This window comes from Panthera onca, chromosome A1 (genome assembly GCF_046562875.1).
Source record: "Panthera onca isolate mPanOnc1 chromosome A1, mPanOnc1 haplotype 2, whole genome shotgun sequence".
Lineage (NCBI taxonomy): Eukaryota > Metazoa > Chordata > Mammalia > Carnivora > Felidae > Panthera > Panthera onca.
The window spans coordinates 239,346,513-239,366,189 of record NC_138339.1 but is presented as its reverse complement, the minus strand read 5'-3'; the positions used below and the strand labels follow the sequence as shown (position 1 = coordinate 239,366,189).

Below are 19,677 nucleotides of genomic sequence, written 5' to 3'. Positions count from 1 at the left end.
CGGTAGACAAGGTTACTTCTCCTTCCAGGGGCTCACAGGGGAGCTGAGAGGCCAGTGAGTAGACAAGCAATTGCAGTACAGCAGTGAGGGCTGTGATAAGGGTGGTCAAGGGCAACGAGCACCATCCACAGGCCGAGAACACGGGAGAAAAGCAGAGGGGACTTGTTAAGACCTTGATTTAATGTGTGGTATGCACATCAACAGAAGCCGCCACAAAATGTTAACAATTATTTATTCTATCTTGTCTGAGGTGATTTTACAAGTAATCTTAATTTTCCCCCGACGATGAATACATGATACATTGATTGTTAGAAAAATAAAGACTAAAAAGTAAACTAGAAGAGACTAGGGATATTGGAGGGTATGCCTTTGTCCTTTGTCCCTTCTTTCTGTAAAAAGAACGGCGACCGTACTGGAGACATTTTTCTCTGCGAGTGCCCTTTGGGAAAGAAGAAATCGCCTGCTGATAAGGTGTCGAATTCACTGCAGATGCACCCTTTTGGAACAATGAGATTCTTATGCGGAGTGGTGTTTGTTTACTTCTTCTCCGTGACTCTTCTGCAAAATGTAAGTCTGCTGACGTGACACATGACTGTTGTCACCCAGGTGTGTTATCAGCGGAAGGCTGCCGGGCCAGGCCCCGAGGCGAATGCGGCACCGGCCACGCCAGCGTTTCGAGCTGCGGGCGTGGAGCTAGGAGTTCAGGAGTTGACCACGGAATAGTAGAAGACAAAACAAGAAAAGCCACATTGACTGTGACCCTGAAAGAAAAGCAGACGCTTTAAGTCTACTCCTAACTGTCCCTACTAGTTTCCAGGTGCGCTGTTCCAGCAACTGGCTTTCTAACTTCTCTGGCAGGTGACCAAGGTCAGTGGGCCTTCCCTGAGAAAGGCCCTTTTTGTAGTGGGTTCACTACGGGTTCAGTCGCTCCTAACTCAGCTTGCGGCGAAGGCGAATCCAACACGGTTGCAGCTGAGCTTGGGGGCTGCTTCAGAGAAGAGACTCTGAGTGTTGGGTGGGATTAGAGGAGACCCAAAGGGATGGGCAAGAAGGCCCCACGTAGAGTGAGGGAAGAGCCTCCAGATCCCTCTGCTTTCCTGCTTCCTAAGATCTCCGGCAACAGCGATGCCTTCCCTCTCTCCGCCTCCCAGGCCAATCCAGGCATACTCCAAGCAGGAGATTAGAATAATAACGTTCTTATTACTTATTAATAAATTCCGTGGAACAGGCATTATCTCCACCTTCCGGCAGTCCCCCAAAGCAGGTAATACTGTCCCCAGGGAGCCACTGGTGACTTAAGGCTTCCCGGCTAGGTGCAGAGCCAGGATTCAGACCGAGCATAATTCAATCTCCAGCTTCACAACTGTTCCCGACAGCCTGTCACCTCTGACTGCGTCCTCCTGGATGCTCCCCTCAGCCTCCGCTCCTCTGCCCTCTCTTGCCTCTAATTGCACTTGGCCCTCGACGCTGCATTTCACCACTTCTCTGATCTATGGGGATTTTCACTTCCCTTCTGCTCTCCAGTGAGCAGCTGTCCGCTGGCCAGTCAGGGCTCTGTGTGTTCTCTGCGCTCTCCCGGCTTTAGAAGACCGAACTACAACCGTGGCCCCGGCCTTTCCTGGTTAATGAACTTGCCACCTTAAAAATGAGAAGCTGAAACATGGTAGCAGGTGAACGTTCCTGACAGGACCTGGCACCTGGGCAGGTGCTCCGTGAAAGCTCATTTCTTCCTTTCCCTCTCTTTCTCCTCCTCTCTTTTCTGGTCTTACTCTTTCCTCAGCTTCCTCCCTGTAAACTGGATGTTTCAGCATCTCACAGAATTGTTGGGATCTTAAATGAAGCCGTGTATCTGAAAGGCCAAGCACAGTGTCTGAAACGTAATGACGTCTCAATCTTTGCCACCATTTCCATAGGACATTTCTCACTCAACAAAAAATGTCAACAGTGTTTTCGTGTCACATTCTCCGCCCCCCCACCCCCCTCGTCTGGTCCTCTCTTGTCTCGCCACCGTGTAATTTGATGGTGTTGTCACAATGCGAGTTTAGGGAAAGAGGGTCTAATCTCTTAGATGCTGGGATGGTGCTTGTTTGAGATTTGGTGGCCTGTTTGCTCCTGGGTTCCCTGTTGTGTCAGCCAGCTCCCGGGCTCCTTGGACCTGCCTTTCTGGAGTGTTCCTGCCTCCTGCTCTCACATGTGTCCAGGTCATCTGTTTGAGCTTGAAGACATTGCAGGGACTGTTTACAGTGTCCCAGGGATCATTTGAGAAGAAGCTGGCAAAAAACCTTGTGGTTCAAAACCGCCCCGTGGGTTTATTTTGCCCTTGTTTATTGAAACATATTTTTCAGAATCTCTTTACTCCTTCTGTTTCATTTAGCTTTGGCTGCCTATCTGTCAGTGGAAAGATGTAGGTGGTTTAATATTCCGGAGAACTTCTCCTGTCACAGTGAATCCTGACTAGCTCATCCCGCTTTGTTCCTGGTGACTTCTACTACTTAGGATAAAGTAGTTCAATTTGAGAAATGAAATGAGAAAAGAATACAGCAGATTTCAGGGAAATTAAAAGAGGGCACCACCTGTGTGGAAGTAAGGTAGAGAGTTGGTTCATCCTTATTGGGTTGGGTCTTTGTTGTGTCACTATTTATCTGGAAGTATTATACACTATTGCAAATGATCCTTATTTCCTAATGTAAATATATAGAAAAGCCTCATCAATTTAGCCTAATCCTTCCTCCTTCTTCCCTTTCTGGATCGGTCAAAAGCCTCTAAAGTACTTAGAGATACAGCCGTTGACAAACAGGACTAAACAAAAACGTATTGCCTAATAGAAGTTCTTAGGAAATTGATGCAAACATTTCTATTATTATTGTTTTTATGCACATAGATGCTCTTAAAAGATTTTAGTTTTGTTCTCTAGTTCAATACTTTTCCAAAAGGTGCTTTGCACTGTTAATTTGTTAGCAAATCTTTGTAAGTAGTGAAAAAGTAAAATTTCAATCTATTTTGAATCTCTGTGAGTTCAATTATTTTGAATTAGCGCAAGGTAGAACTATGAGGTTTCGCCCCGTGGCCTTGTGTTCCATCTCTGTGCTGGATGACCGTGGCTTTGCATTCTTTGGTTCTACTGTGTATGTTCTTCCATTCAGGCCAACTACGGAGAGGAGACAATACTTTTGAGCTTGACATCGGGCAGCATTGAAGTGCCTGTGCTACCCAGACCGTGGACTTCTGCCTGTTCGTGGATCTGGTCAGTAGCTCATCCCTTTCTCCTCAGGCACAACTGTCACGAAAGAAAAGCTTCTCATTGACTCGATACTGGAATATTACAAACAAGTACAGACTCATCTGATGTCGCACCTCTCTTTTTCTCTGTGGGACAGTAGGGAAGAACAAACTTTGGTAAGAATAGAATAAAAGGAAACTGGAAAAGGTTTATTGTTGGACAGCCAGTTTTCCATAATCCATGATGTGGGTTATAATTTTATGAAAGTTGATGAACTCTAAAAGTAAGGTTGATTCTCTTCCTCACTAAAACCTCTTCCTTCTTCTGTCTTCTCCTTCCCCACCAACCCCATGTACATAACCTCTGGAAACTGGAGGTCTCACATGGGTAAGTCTCCTTGGGGTTCAGAAGAGTCTGGACATTTGGTTATAGGGTGGAGGCTGGGGACAGCACCGGGCCGATTGGTGCTTCATAAATGTTCACTGAATGTATGAAATATAGAAAAGATTCAATGGCCTACTAAAAGTCCTTTGGAGACTTCTGGTTTCTGGTACAACATGTAGAGATCTTAGAAGTCATCACTCTTGTTCTGACAACAAGAAAAAAGGTAAACAAACTGAAAATCAACAACTCTTCTTAGATTGTTCAGAGAGTTGAGGTCACAGAGAAACCACTGCTCCCAAACTGGAGAGAGAAGCAGATACAGAGCAGAAGGTTGCTGCTAGAGCCAATGCTTTTCCTTTTATCCACTATGTCCTATCTGCTTTTCAACAACAACAACAAAATTATAAGGTATAGCTAAAAGGCACAAAACGCAGTCTGAGATTCAAAGCAAGTGTCTGAACCAGACTCAGATACGGCAAAGATTTGGAATTACAGACTGAGAATTTAAAATAACTGATTAATATGCTAAGGGCTCTAATGGAAAGTGGACACCATAGCAGAACGGATGGGTGATGTGAGCAGAGAAATGGAAATGGTAAGAAATAAAATAAAATAAATAAAATGAAATAAAATAAAATAAAATAAAAAAATAATAGAGATCGAAAGCACTGCAAGAGAGAAATGGAGAATGGGTGCATAAGTACACTGGACAGGGGTGAGGAAGGAATCATGAAACTGTGTCAATAGAAACTTCCCAAACCAAAAAAACAAGAAGAAAAAAACAAAATTAAATTAAACTAAAGAAGAGAATATCCAAAACTATGAAACAATTACAAAAATTGTACCATACCTGTAGTGGGAATACTAGAGGGAGAAGAAAGAGAAAGAAGTAGAAGAGGTATTTGAAGCAATAATGACTGAGAATTTCTTAAAAGTAATAATAGAGAATAAACCACAGATCCAGGAACCTTAGAGAATACAAAGCAGGATAAGTACTTAAAAATCTACATCAATACAAAAAATATTCAAACTGCAGAAAATCAATGAAAAGAGAAAAATTTGTATTGAAGCCAGAGGATGAATAACCACCTTATTTATAGAGGGACAAGGACAAGCATTACATCAAACATCTTTTGAGAAACTGTGCAGGAAAGAAGAGGGTAGAGTGAATTTAAGTGTTGAAAGAAGAAAACTTACCAACTTGGGATTCTTTATCCTTGAAATTCTTCAAAAGTGAGGAAAAATACAAATACCTTCTGATCCCATTTTATGAGGCACCTAGAGCATTCCAATTAATAGAGAGAGAAAGTGGAAAGGTGGAATGGTGGTTGTCAAGAGCTGGGTGGAGGAGGAGTGGGGAGTTAATTGTTTAATGGGTATGGAGTTTAAGTTTGGGAGTATGAAAAATTTCTGGATATGGAATGGGAGAGAAAGGAATGGTTGAGCTACATTATGAATATACTGGATGCCACTGAAATGTACACTGAAAAATGGTTAAAATTGTAAATTTTGTATCCTGTATATTTTATCACAATGAAAAATGAAAATATTTTAAAGTAGAGGAAAAATAACAAAAACAAAGTAAAAGAAATAAAGATTTCCTCAGACAAAAATTGAGAGAATTTGTCACCAGACCATTTTGGTGACAGACCCAGAACTAGAAGAATAGTCTTCCTTGCAAGAAATATTAAAATAAATTCTTCATAGAGAAGGAAAATGATATAGGTCAGAAACCTGGATCTACATAAAGAATGGAAGAGCATTGCAGAAGGCATAAATAAGGGAAAATATGATCTTTTATTTTTATTATTATTAATTGATCTAACAGAAAATAGTTTGTTCAAAATAATTATTGCAACAATTGTTTAGTTACTATAGCTTATGTATAAGTGAAAGGTATGACAACAATCTTATAAGGGACAGAGGGAACAGTTAGTAATACTCTGATATAAGGTACCTGAACTGTCAGTGAAGTGGATATTTGATGTGGTTATTTATATTAGTTGAAAGTGTATTTGCACACTTAAGAGCAACCTGTAAAAAAAGTAAAAAAAAATTATAAATGATATGCTAAGAGAGGAGAAAAGTGGAATAATATAAAATGCTCAATTAAAATCAGAGAAGACAGGAAAAGAATGGAAGATCAAAAACAAAAACAAGGGCAATGAATAGAAAATAGTTACAAATATGAGAGATATTAAATCCACTAAACCAATATAAACTTAAATGTGAATGATCTAAATAGATCAGTTAAAAGACAGAGACTATCAGAGTAGATCAAAAAATAAGAAACCAACTTTAAATATAAAGACACAGATACTTTTGATTTTAAAAGTAAAGGGATGGAGGAAGATATACCATGTTAACATAAATCAAAAGAAAACTGAAATAGCTATATTAATTTCAGACAAATTACACTTCAGATGAAGGAAAAATAATCAGGGATAAAAAGAGGCATTACATAATGGTAAAAGGGTCAATAATCTAAGAAGATGTAACAATTCTTAACGTATATGCACCTAACAACAGAGCATCAAATTATGTGAGGCAAAACCATGAAACTGTAAGAAATAGATGAATCCACTATCATACTTGGTAACATATCAGGAATGGACAGATCCAACAGGCACAAAACTGGTAAGAACCCAACTGAATTCAGCAGCATCATCAATCAACTGGATCTAACTGACATCTATAGAACATTCACAGCAAAATACACATTCTTCTCAAGCTCGCATGGAACATTCACCAAAATAGATCACATTCTAGGCTATAAAATATACCTTAACAAATTTAAAAGGGTAAAAATCATACAAAGTTTGCTCTCACACTACAATGGAATTGAATAAGGAATCAATAACCGAATAATAGCCAGAAAATACCAAAATATTTGCAGATTAAACAACGCATCTAAAGAATACATGGGTCAAAAAAAATTTCAAAAGAAATTTAAAAATTTTTGAAATAAGTGAAAATGAAAACACAAGTTATCAAAATTTGTGGGATGCAGTGAAAGCACTGCTCAGATAGAAATTTATCTAAATTTATCTGAATGCATTTTATCTGAATGAAATTATCTGAATGCATACATTAGGAAAGAAGAAAGACCTGAAATCAATATTTTCTAGTTTCTACCTTAGGAAACTAGAAGAAGAAGAGCAACATAAACTTAAATAACAGAAGAAAATAAATAACAGAAAAAAAGAGAAGACATGAATTGCTGTTTTAGACATAAAAGAGGGGCTATCACTACTGATCGTATGGACATTAAAAAGATAATAAAATATACTATGGAAAGGTCTATGCCCACAAATTTGATAATTTAGATAAAATGGAACATTTTTTAAAGTCACAATCTACTAAAATTTATATATGGAAAAATAGTTAATCTGAATAAGCTTATATCTATTAAATAAATTGAAGCAGTATTATTAAGAAGCTTCCAAATTATAAGCACAAGACCTAGATGGTTTCACTGGTGAATTCTACTAAATATTTAAGGAAAAATAATACAAATTCTGTACAATATCTTCCAGAATCTGAAGGAATATGTTCTTATTCTGTGAGATTGTCATTACCCTGATTCCAAATCCTGATAAAGACATTGTAAGAAAGGAAAACCACAGACTAATACCTCTTATGAACATAGATATAAAAATTTTCAACAAATATTAGCAAATCAAATCCAACAAAGTATAAAAAGTATTATATACAACAACAAAATGAGGTTTACCCCAAGTAAGGAGTATTAGTACAACATTCAAAAATCAATTAATGTAACCCATCACATCGACAGGCTAAAGAATAAGAACCATATGATCATATCAATAGAAGTGGAAAAGCATTTGTCAAAATCAAGGCCCATTCATGATAAAAACTCTCAATAAATTAAACATAGAAAGGAACCTCTTCAACTTGATAAAGAACATCTACAAAAACCCTACAGGTAACATCATACTGGTGAGAAACTAAATGCTCTCCTAACAGGAACAAGGCAAGGGTGTCCCCTCTTATTCCTACTAACAACATTGTATTGAAAGCCTTAGCTAATGTAATAAGACAAGAAAAGGAAATAAAATGGAGCACCTGGGTGGCTCAGTCTGTTGAGCATCCAACTTTGGTTCAGATCACGATTTCACTGTTCGTGAGTTCGAGCCCTGCGTCGGGCTCTGGGCTGATAGCTCAGAGCCTGCAGCCTGCTTCGCATTCTGTGTCTCCCTCTCTCTCTGCTCCTTCCCTGCTCGCACTCTGTCTCTCTCTCTCAAAAATAAATAAATGTTAAAAACAAAAGAAAAGGAAATAAAATGTATTTTATCGGGAAGGAAGAAATCTTAGTTTATATATGACACTATTATTTACGTAGAAATTCTGAAGGACACAACAAAAATTCTCCTGGAACGAGTAAGGGATAATAGCAAGGTTGCAGGATACAAGGTAATATGCAGAAGTCAATTGCTTTCCTGTATACCAGCAATGGACACAATTGACAACACTATATTAGCACCAAAAGTTAAATACTTAGGAACAAATCTAACAAAGTATATACAAGATCTATATTGGAAAAACTACAGACCTCTGAAATGAAAGAAATCACAGAAGATCTAAATAAATAGATATTTCTTGTTTGTATTAGTTTTTTTATGGCTGCTGTAACAAATGACCACAAACTGAGTGGGTAAAACAACAGAAAATTTCCCCCCCACAATTCTGAAGGCTAGAAGTTCAAAATTAAGTGTTTGGCAAGGCTGTGCTCCCTCTGAAAGATCTAGGAAAGAATCCTTCCTTGCCTTTTTCTAGCTTCTGGTGTTGCCAGCAATCCTTGATGTCCGTTAGTTTGCAGCCATATCACTCCACTATCTGCCTCTGTCATCACATGGCCTTCTTCCCTGTGTGTCTCTGTCTCCTCTGTGACTACTGTTTCTCTTATCTTTTCTAAACGGACACCAGTCACACTGGATTTGGAGCCTATCCTAATCCTATATATCCTCATCTTAGCTAATTTCACCTAGAAAACTCTACTTCCAAATAAGATCCCATTCACAAGTGCTGAGGGTTGGGACTTCAACACATCCTTTTTGTGGGCCCAGTTCAACCCACAACAGTGTTCTTGGATAGGAAGTCTCAACATCGTTAAGGTGTCAGTTTTTCGCAACTTGGTCTCGAGATTTAAAGCTACCCCTATCAGAATGTCAGCAACGTGTGGATCTGTCATCAAGCTGATTCCAACGTTTATATCAAGCAGAAGAGCAGAAAGGCAAAAGACCCAGAATAGATAACACAACACTGAAGAGGAACAAAGCTGGAATATTGACACTTTTCAACCTCAAGACTTCCTATAAAACTACAGTCATCAGGACGGTGTGGTATTGACAAAAGAAGAGAAATATAGATCAATGTAACAGAATAGAGAGCCTAGAAACAGACCCATACAAACATAGTGAGCTGATTTTTGATGAAGGAGCAAAGACAGTTCAATGGAAAAAAATATATTCTCTTTGATAAATGGTGCTGGAACGACTGGACATCCACATGCATATATATATATATATATATATATATATATATATATATATATATACATATACATAGAGAGACCTTACACATTTCACAAAATTTAATTCAAAATGGATCATGTAAAATGTGAATGTAAAACCCCAGATTTTAAAATTTTAAGAAGATAGCGTAGGAGATAATCTAGAGGAAATCTTAGGCTTGATGATGACTTTTTATTTTTTATTTATTTATTTATTTTTTTAATTTTTTTTTTAACATTTATTTATTCTTGAGACAGAGAGAGACAGAGCATGAACGGGGGAGGGGCAGAGAGAGAGGGAGACACAGAATCGGAAGCAGGCTCCAGGCTCTGAGCCATCAGCCCAGGGCCGGACGCAGGGCTCGAGCTCGCGGACCGCGAGATCGTGACCTGAGCTGAAGTCGGATGCTTAACCGACTGAGCCACCCAGGCGCCCCCAATGATGACTTTTTAGATACAGCACTGAAAGCAGAATCCATGAAAGAAAAAATTGGTGAGTTGGGCTTCATTAAAATAAAAAACTTTTACTCTACAGAAGATGCTTTTAAGGTAATAAAAAGACAAGCCACAAATTTGGAGAAAATATTTGCAAAGCACATATCTGAAAAAGGGCTGTACACAAAATATGCAAAGGGCTCTTAAAACTCAACAATTAGAAAACAAAAACTCAGTTTAATAAATGGGCAAAAGATCTAAACAAGGCACCTCACCAGAGAAGATATGTAGATGGCAAATATGGATTTGGAATGATACCCCACATCATCTGTCATCAGGAAATGCAAATTAAAACAACAGTGAGATACCTCTACACGCCTATTAGAATGGCTAGAACCCAAAAGAATGAAAGGACCAAACACTGGCAAGGATATGGGGCAATAGGAACTCTCACTCATTGCTGGTGGGAATGCAAAACGGTGCAGCCACTTTGGAAGACAGTTTGGCAGATTCTTACAAAACTAAACATTGTCTTACCGTACAATGTAGCAATTGCACTCCTTGGCATTTACCCAGAAGAGCTGAAAACCTACGTTTACACAAAAACCTATGCACAGATGTTTATAGCATTTTTATTCATAACTGTCAAAACTTGGAAGCAACCAAGATGTCCTTCAGTAGGTGAATGAACAAACATGGTGTATCCGGACAAGGGAATATTATTTAGTGCTAAAAAGAGATGAAAAGTCATGAGAAGAGATGGAGGAAGCTTAAGTGCATATTGCAAAGTGAAAGAAGCCGACCTGAAAAGGCTACATACTGTATGATTCTAAACAATAGGACATTCTAGAAAAGGCAAAACTATGGGGACAGTAGAAAGATCAGCGGTTGCCAGGGGTTTGGGGAGAGGAAAGGACGAATAGGTAGGTGCAGCACAGGGGAGTTTTAGGGCAGTGAAAGTATTCTATACGATACTGTAATGGTGGATACATGTCATTATACATTTGTCCAAACTCACCCGATGGAACACCAAGAGTGAGCTCTGATGTGAACTGTGGACTTTGGGTGAGAATGATGTGTCAGTTGATGTTCCCTGATTTTAACCAACATTCTACACTAAAGCAAGATGTTAATAATAGGGGAAACTGTATATGGGGAACAAGGGGTATTTGGGAACTCTCTTTTCTTTCCACTCAATTTTTCTGTACACCTAAAATTTCCCTAAAAAATAAAGTGTATTAATTAAAAAGGAAAAGAAAGCCCTTTTGTTCTTTAGCTTAAGACCTTACATTAATTAACAAAATCATATCCTGTAGCTAATAGCATTTACTTACAACAAAACGTTAAAATATTTAAGCAGTTGATTTTCTTAACAAATGTGTTTTTAAATTTGGGGGGGGGTGTTATTTATTTATTTTGAGAGAGAGAGAGAGAGGAGAGCACAAGCAGGGGAGGGGCAGAGAAAAGGAGAGACAGAATCCCAAGCAGGCTCCACACCATTAGCACAGAGCCTGATGTTGGGCTTGAACTCAACGAAACTTGAGATCATGACCTGAGCTGAGATCAAGAGTCAGACGCTTAATGGGGCGTCTGGGTAGCTCAGTAGGTTAAGCAGCCGATTTCAGCTCGGGTCATGATCTCGCGGTCCGTGAGTTCGAGCCCCTCGTCGGGCTCTGTGCTGACAGCTCAGAGCCTGGAGCCTCTTTCGGATTCTGTGTCTCCCTCTCTCTCTGACCCTCCCCCTTTCATGCTCTGTCTCTCTCTGTCTCAAAAATAAATAAACGTTAAAAAAAAATTTGTTTTAAAAAAGAGTCAGACGCTGAACCAACTGAGCCACCCAGGTGCCCCAATAAATGTGTCATTTATTACATTGCTTCCTGTAGTAATTTTCTTTTTCATTCATTCAACAAATAGTTCAACATTCATTCACTATGTTCTAGGCCTAACACACTAAATTGGCTATATTGCATGAATAAGTGAGTGAATGAATGAATGTGAAAACATTAAGCTCTTTGACTTTTAGCCTCCCTCATCTTTCTTTGATTTACCTCTTCTCACCCCTATCTCTATGTCTGGTCTGTTGAGTACACGTTCTGGTACGTATAATAACCAGCTGTTCTGGTCTCCACAAACAGGGCTACTCACTTATAATTTCTATTTTGTGGCCAGGTAGAAGGTTCAGGGGTTTCATGTTTTTATAGCAAATCAACAAAGAATTGGGAGGGAAGCAAGCAGACCCTGAGCTCGTCCATTTTAGAACTTCTCTCAGCTCTCATTCTCCACATCTGCGGATCCAGGTTTCTCAAGCATTATCTTCATGGGGACCAAAGAGGACCCGGACACAGTTGTCAATCTACTAAACAGTTACTCTCTTATTCAAGAAAATTTCTGAGAGCCAAGCCATGTTATTTGCAGAATCTGACCTACCTTCAGCCTTTGGTTCAATAGGGCCTTTGGCCCTATCTGGGCCCAGTGGTAAGACTTTGACCCAAAGTCTAAGCTATTTTATCTTCCAAGGCACCCGTGTCAAAGCTCCATAGCTGAAATGATCCAGGCAGATGGAATCCTCTCTTAACTGATGAAACAAGTTAGTGTCCCACTGTTTCTCTTTTTAATGTTTAACAAGAAACTTTGCACAGTTACCAGAATCAACCGTGTAATCTTAAGCACCTGGAAGGATCAACATCCGTCTGAGTCTTAAGGGAGATGACGTGGGTTCTATCTTTGACCTGTTTCTGTCCCAGCTGGTGTCAGAAAAGCAGCTTAGCATCAATCACCCATAACTAACACCCTTGTATTTGGCCGGCACCAAACTGTAATATCCTTTCTAGCGTGTCATTACAAACTTGGAAGCCATCATTTACCTCCTGGAACAGGAGAAATAGTATCCTGTGACAAATGGAGAGCAAAAGAGTTTGATTCAGTCTGTACCTAGTGTGTCACTTTTCTAGTTGAGCTAGGGAAAAAGGAAGCATTGTTTATAATGCTAAATTTCATTACATTGCAAGGGAAGGGGGAAGGGAGAAAAGTAAAAGCATGGTGATAAATAAATACTGTAAGAAAAGTTGTTTGAGAACTTCCCCCCTTCCACCCTTCCTTTTGAGTTCTCTGTCTCGGCTAACGGCCCAGACAATCTTCCAGTCACTGACATGAAACCTCCTTATCCTTAGGCACCCCGAGGCCCTCAGAAGCCACTATCTCAATTCTCTCTTCTGATTCTCTTGTATCTCTGTTCTCTGTCTTTTCAATGACTTTATTTAGGCCCTTGTCACCTTTTCATTGGATGACTCACCCATTGCATTCACTCAATGAACGTTTACTGAGTCTCCGTAGGTGTGTGTGGTTCTGGACGTGCCTGCCGTGGGACCTGCATGGGACCCTGGCAGAGAAGAGACATTGACATGGGTGTGGCACCGCTGTAAAATTTTTTTGGGTGTGATTAAGAAACCGTATCCTGCAGTAGGTTAACACCTAAGTCCGTGGAATTTAGTGTGGTGTAAGGAGTGACTTGTGCCGAGTGAACAGTCTAAGCCTTGAGAGATCTAGCAGGCGTACCTTGGAAGATGGAGTCGAAATGTAAACCTCCTGGAGCTTCACGTACTCGACAGGCAACAATGATACTACAGTAAAGAATCCATTTCTACTAAGCCCACATGTCCACCGTGCTTGACATCCACACTAGCTCTAAGCTCTTTCCCACCGGAGAACTACGTGGGCCGTAAATGTCGAGATCTGTCTCAAGATGCACCTTTCTCATAGAACTCAGGGGGCGCCTGGGTGGCTCAGTCGGTTGAGCGTCTGACTTCGGCTCAGGTCATGATCTCATGGTCCGTGGGTTCGAGCCCCGCGTCGGGCTCTGTGCTGACCGCTCAGAGCCTGGATCCTGTTTCGATTCTGTGTCTCCCTCTCTCTCTGCCCCTCCCCTGTTCATGCTCTGTCTCTCTCTGTCTCAAAAACAAATAAAACATTAAAAAAAAAATTTTTAAAAAAAGAACTCAGTAATGAAAGGAGCCTGTTAATTATGTCTTTATACTATTAATTGTTCAGTGCTATGCGGTTTTTGAAGAGCTCTCGCGTGCATTACCTCACTTGAAAACAATTCTCCAAGATAGGTGAGGTAGATATTTTCGCTCTACAGAGGAGGAAGCTGAGGGTTCAGAAAGGTTCGTTCATTTCTTCATTCAACAAATATTTATTGGATGTGACTGTGCCACACATGTAACATAAGGCGCCTGCCCGGGCAGGTATTTTCACTTCTTGCTCAGGCTCTTTCTATCACCTCGTGAGACTGAAATGAAACATCAGCAGAAACGAAATGCAGGCAGTTGGGCCAGAGTAACTCAACTCTGCAATTTTTGGGTGCTGCAGATGACACACCTGGGGTAGGTCTCACGCCTGGCTTCTCCGCTTGGATCGAGCATTAAGCTTCAAATGACGAGGCTGACTCTTCTCCCTGCAGTGTCCTTTGAATCTCCCGGGATACAGTAAATCTTCAGCATGGTCCCACAGGGTATTTCTGAGCTGAATTTTTTTTTTTTTTTTTTTTTTTTTTTGTATATGCACACCCAGCTACTTGAGAGCTTAGTGGCTTAGACATTTTTGATCTGTGTTTGCTGCAAAGTTGCTTTGATTGATTGACTAAGTGGGGGGAAGGGGCAGAGAGAGAGAGAGAGAGAGAAAGAGAGAGAGAATCTTAAGCAGGCTTCATGCCCAGTGTGGAGCCCGACGTGGAGCTCGATCCTACGACCATGAGATCATGACCTGAGCTAAAATTAAGAGTCAGAAGCTCAACTCACTGAGCCACCCAGGCGCCCCTGGACAGTTGCTTTTAAAATAGGTATGGGGCACCTGGGTGATTCAGTCGGTGAAGCATCCGACTTCAGCTCAGGTCTTGATCTCGCGGTTTGTGAGTTCAAGCGCTGTGTTGGGCTCTGTGCTGACAGCTCGGAGCCTGGAGCCTGTTTCAGATTCTGTGTCTCCCTCTCTCTCTGCCCCTTCCCCCACTCATGCTTTGTCTCTCTCTCTCTCTCTCTCAAAAATAAACATTAAAAAAATTAATAAAATAGGTAGACATCTTGGAAACCACCACTGGCGTGAATGTGAATTCCTGCTTGGTATGAACCAGATAGTTTAATGCTTTGATACAACACCACCAGGGTGTCTTTATGGAGCTGAATCAACTGTCAAACTCTCAAGGCATGAGTCTGCTCAGACATGTGTAGTGCAGGGGACAGAAAGTGTTGGCTGGGCACTCTGAGGTCTGCCCGCCTTCCTCTTGGTGGGCACTCCGCGGTCTGCCCACCAGTCATAAGGAGCTAGTCTTTCTGCCCCAGCTGATGGCTCAGGTGCAAAGGGTTGAGTTTCATGCGCAGGTGTGGGGGGAGCCCTGACTTTGGAGCATCATTCCTCACAGGAGCCATTCCTGTAGTTTCCAGGGTCCCCACAAATGCACGCACCGGCAAGATCATTGCACAGAGGGAAGCCCAAGCATGTGGCTTCCTGTCAGGTGTTCACATGTTTCCGGTCTTGGTGCAGTTACCAATCAGGCTGTTTCTATCATCAGTGACAGTTACATAGTCCAGGACAATAGGGCCTAGAAGTTAACCACAGGTCAAATTCTTTTACAGAAGAGAAAGATTTTTTTTTATTAAAAAAATATTGTTAAAAATATTTGTTGATTTTTGAGAGAGAGACAGCACGAGCAGGGGAGGGGCAGAGAGAGAGGGAGACACGGCATCTGAAGCAGGCTCCAGGCTCTGAGCTGTCAGCACAGAGCCTGATGTGGGGCTCCAACCCACGAGCAGTGAGATCATGACCTGAGCCGAATCTGGACACTCAACTGACTGAGCCACCCAGGTGCCCCCAGGGGGAAAGATTTTGCTAATCCTTTGCCCACATCCCCATCCAGACCTGGATATTAGCATTTACCTTTTCTTCATATGTCAGCAATATCACAAAGACATGTAAAGACACTTGAAATATTTCAAAGGAAAATTCAGGATAATGCTATGATTTGTACCGTCCAATTACTGTGTAAGTTAAAGTTAGGGTGTATTGCTCATATCCCCCAGGCTAATGCTGTTTTCTCCAGATTGATGTGAACAACAGTGCTGACGACACAAGGTGTCCTGTCATGACAGGACTGTCTGCCGTGTTTTATGGACAGAGCTCTCCATCCTTCCTGAACTACGCCTGCTGCTGTTGGCCTGCCCACAAGGGGTTCTGCAGGGTCAGCAGAGAGTTGATCTGCTGGTCATTTTGATGGTGGGATGCCTATGCCAGTGGGCACACCCAGAAACACGGCCCCTGGCCCTGAGCCATCCTGTCAAAGATGCTGCCTGCCTGCTCTCAAGTTTAGTACTCAGGTACGAATTGCAAACTCTGGTTGGGTTGACCCTGGCCAGGTATATCTCTTCAGCGATGCCTGACGATAACTTGAGGCGAGTGAGCTGTGTGGTTACCAGGCAGCATAAACAAACGTTGTAAATTATAAGCACTGTACAGACCAGGTATGATTCTGGCATTGCCCCTTCTTCTCAGTAGGGTGGTGGTGGGGTCCTTCATCAGGACTGGCTGGGAGAGTGGGTCGGTGCCTTTGGCCACGATCCATTTCACCTAATGTCCTGTTTGGGACTCCCGACCTCCCTTATCCACTTCTACATCCCTTCTTGACTGTGCTCATCTATTTGCTTCTGAGTAGAATGAGTTGCTCATCTCCCTGACTGTGGCTCCTTGCGTCCACGACCAACCAGTGAACTGCGTTTCAATAAGTGAGAGAAATGGCGCCAGTGGAGGCCTCGACCGTAGTCCAGGGGACTGCGCGGGCAGGTGTCAGCAGGGCCTGAGTTCTGTGCACCAGGCCTTTGAGGAGACCTCCAGGAGTTGCCAGATGGGTGCAAACGCTCGGTTCCCGTTCCCCACATCCCTCTAAAGCAGCAGCTGTCGCACCATCTCCTAGGAGGTGTCTCAGCAGAGGATAACGGAAGAGGGGACAATGACCCCATAGCTTTATACACAAACTGGTTTACAAAGGATCCCCACATTCGATGACCTGCCATTGTTCTGCCCTGTTACCCGATTTACCCATCACAGCACTGTATAGTCTTTGGTGGCAGTCTGAGGTCCTTTCTTGGTTTATATTTGCTTTATCTTGGCTATATTTTAGTCCCAAGATCTTTCCAGCTTACAAATACAAACACTTTATCAGGTTTATCATTTAGGATTAGGTGGTAGTATTGGAATCAAGTTGTAGATTATCTTCGTGTTTATTAGCGTTGTAGGATTTACTACCAATTTGCCTTCTACGTGGACATCCTGTTCGAGTTTTGAGCTTATCATCCCTGTTTGGAATGTGACTATTTGTACACTTCCATGTAGGCAAAATCATGAAGCATGTGACGTTTATCATTTGTGTTCCCCATTCTTCCACTGTCTCCATCTTTAATATTTATTTCTCCGGTCTTGCTTTTTTGCTTTTTCTAGGGATATATTGTACTAAATCTTGTCCTTGTGATACATTTCTTTTAAGAACTGAGGACATAAAAGCTTAAGATGTTGTTTTTTTCTAATTAAAGATGTTGTATTTTCTAATTAAATCTGGTAACATTTCCAGGTATTCTGAAAGATGTTGAGGGAACTATTTTGAAGCAGAGAACTCTACTGGTTATTTCCAATTCCAAAGGCTGGTCCATGTGGTGGTAGAGGGTGCTATGGTGCACGTGCGGGATTTGTACGTAATCTTCCTTTCTCGTCTACCTATTTAAAACCGTAAGTTCATTTCTAACCACTGTTGTAATTTCATTACACAAATTTTGATCTTACATTAAAAATTTGTTTGCTAATTCATCTGGTAATATCTTCTTTGATCCATGAGCTAATTAGTTGTGTTTATTGCTTAATTTATACATACATGGAGTTTTCTACATATCTTATTGTTAATTGATTTTTAATTGAATTTGGTTTTGGTAAAAAAAACTCTAAGATTTTGAAAAAGACTCCTTTTTAGGTCAATTTTATGTTGACAATAAAATTGAAAGAGAGGTACAGAGATTTCCCATATGCCCTCTGTCCTCACACATGCAGAGTCTCCCCATTTATCAACATCACTCACCAGAATGCTACATTTTTTTTTTTTTTTATCAAGGATGAATCTACATTGGCACATTGTAATAACCCCAAATCCATAGTTCACCTTAGGCTTTACACCTTGGGTGTTGTACATTCTATGGGTTTTGACAAATGTATAATGACATATTATATCCACTATAATATCTTATGGAGTATTCTCACTGCCCTAAAAATCCTCTACACTCCACCTATTCATCTTTTCCCCCACATCCAAACTCAACCCTGGGAAACTCCTGATCTTTTTATCATCTCCATTGTTTTTGCCTTTTCTAGAATGTCATATGGTTGGATTCATACATTATATAGCCTTTTCAGATGGCTTCTTTTACTTAGTGATATGCATTTAAAGTTTTTGTATGTCTCTTCATGATCTTATATTTCATTTCTTTTATTGCTGAATAATATTTAATTGTTTGGATGCACCACAGTTTATCCATTCACTGACTGAGGAGATTTTGATTGCTTCCAGGTTTTGGCAATTATGAAAACAAGTGCTACAACCATTCATGTGCATGGATGTTTTTCACTCATTTTTGTGTGGACATAAGTTTTAAACATCAAGGAACACAATTTCTGGGTCTTATGGTATCGCATATTTAGTTTTGCAAAAAATCACCAAATGTCTTCCAAAGTGGCTGTACCATTTTGCATTTCCACTGGCAATACATGAGACTTCCTGTTCATCCTATATCCTTGTCAGCATATGGTGTGGTCGGTGTTCCAGATTTTGACTGTTCTAATAGATGCGTAGTGGTATCTCATTTTTGTTTTAAGTTGCATCTCCCTGATGACATACGATGTGGAGCATCTTTTCAGATGCTTATTTGCCTCTATATATCTTCTTTGGTGAGGGGTCAAGATCTTTGGCTCATTTTTTAGTTGGGTTGTATGTTTTCTTATTGTTGAATTTTAAGAGTTCTTTGTATATTTTGGATAGCAGTCCTTTGTCATATGTGTCTTTTGCAAATGTTTTCTCTGAGGCTTGGCTTGTGTTCTAATCTCTTGATACTGAGTTTTGCACAACAGATGTTTTTAATTTTAATGAAGTCCAGCTTATCAATTTTTTTTGTGGATCATATCTTTGGTATTGTATCTAAAAAGGCAGCGCTACGTTCAAGGTCCTCTAAATTTTCTCTTATGTTATCTTCTAGGAGTATTGTATTTTACATTTAAGTCCATGATCCATTTGGAGTTGATTTTTGTGAAGGGTACAAGGTCTGTGTGCAGAGGTTTTTGTTCTGTTTTCCTTTTTGCATGTGGAGATCATTTGTTAAAGAAAGTCTGTAAGATTTTCGTATTTTGAAATTTATGGAGACTCGTTTAAGGCTCAGCATATGGTCTGCCCTGATGTCACTGTGCTGTTGAAAAAAGTGTGTATTCTACAGTCGCTGGGTACAGTGTCTATGATTGTCAACTAGGGCAAGGGGGTTGGTGGTGTCGCTCATATCTTTTGTCTCCTTACTCATTTTTTTTTTTTGTCTTATTGTTCTGCCAATTAACAAGAGAGACGTGTTATTATCTAACCGGTTTCATAAATTTGTCTTTTTTTCTCTTCAGTTCTAACAGCTTTTGTTCATGCATTTTCAAACTATTGGTAGGCACATGCACGTATAATTGTTAAGTATGTGTGATGTTTGACCTTCCGTCATTATAACATACCTACCATTTTATTTACAGAGGGCTCTTACCTTGAAGTCTGCTTTGTTACATATCAACATAGCTGCTCCAGTTTTAATACATGTAGTGTTTGCATGGTGTATCTTTTTCTGTCCTTTTACTTTCAACCTATTACTGCCTTATTTTTAATGTTTGTTTATTTTTGAAAGAGAGAGCATGAGCAGGGTGGGACAGAGAGGGAAGGGGACAGAGGATCCTAAGTGGGCTGCTGTGTGCTGACAGCAGTGAGCCCGATGTAGGGCTTGACTCATGGATCACGAGATCATGACCTGAGGTGAAGTCAGACACCCAACTGACTGGG

General features: G+C 40.6%; 1 long non-coding RNA gene and 1 other non-coding gene across 2 annotated transcripts in view; both read left to right on the top strand.

Annotated features, from left to right (window-relative positions):
* The window catches only part of LOC132682302 (uncharacterized), a 52,251-nt gene that overhangs the window by 19,472 nt on the left and 13,102 nt on the right, over positions 1-19,677 (top strand). The gene's annotated exons all lie outside the window — the stretch shown is intronic.
* Positions 13,344-13,428, top strand: TRNAR-UCG (transfer RNA arginine (anticodon UCG)). The gene has a single exon. It is a non-coding gene; the product is annotated as a tRNA-Arg (tRNA).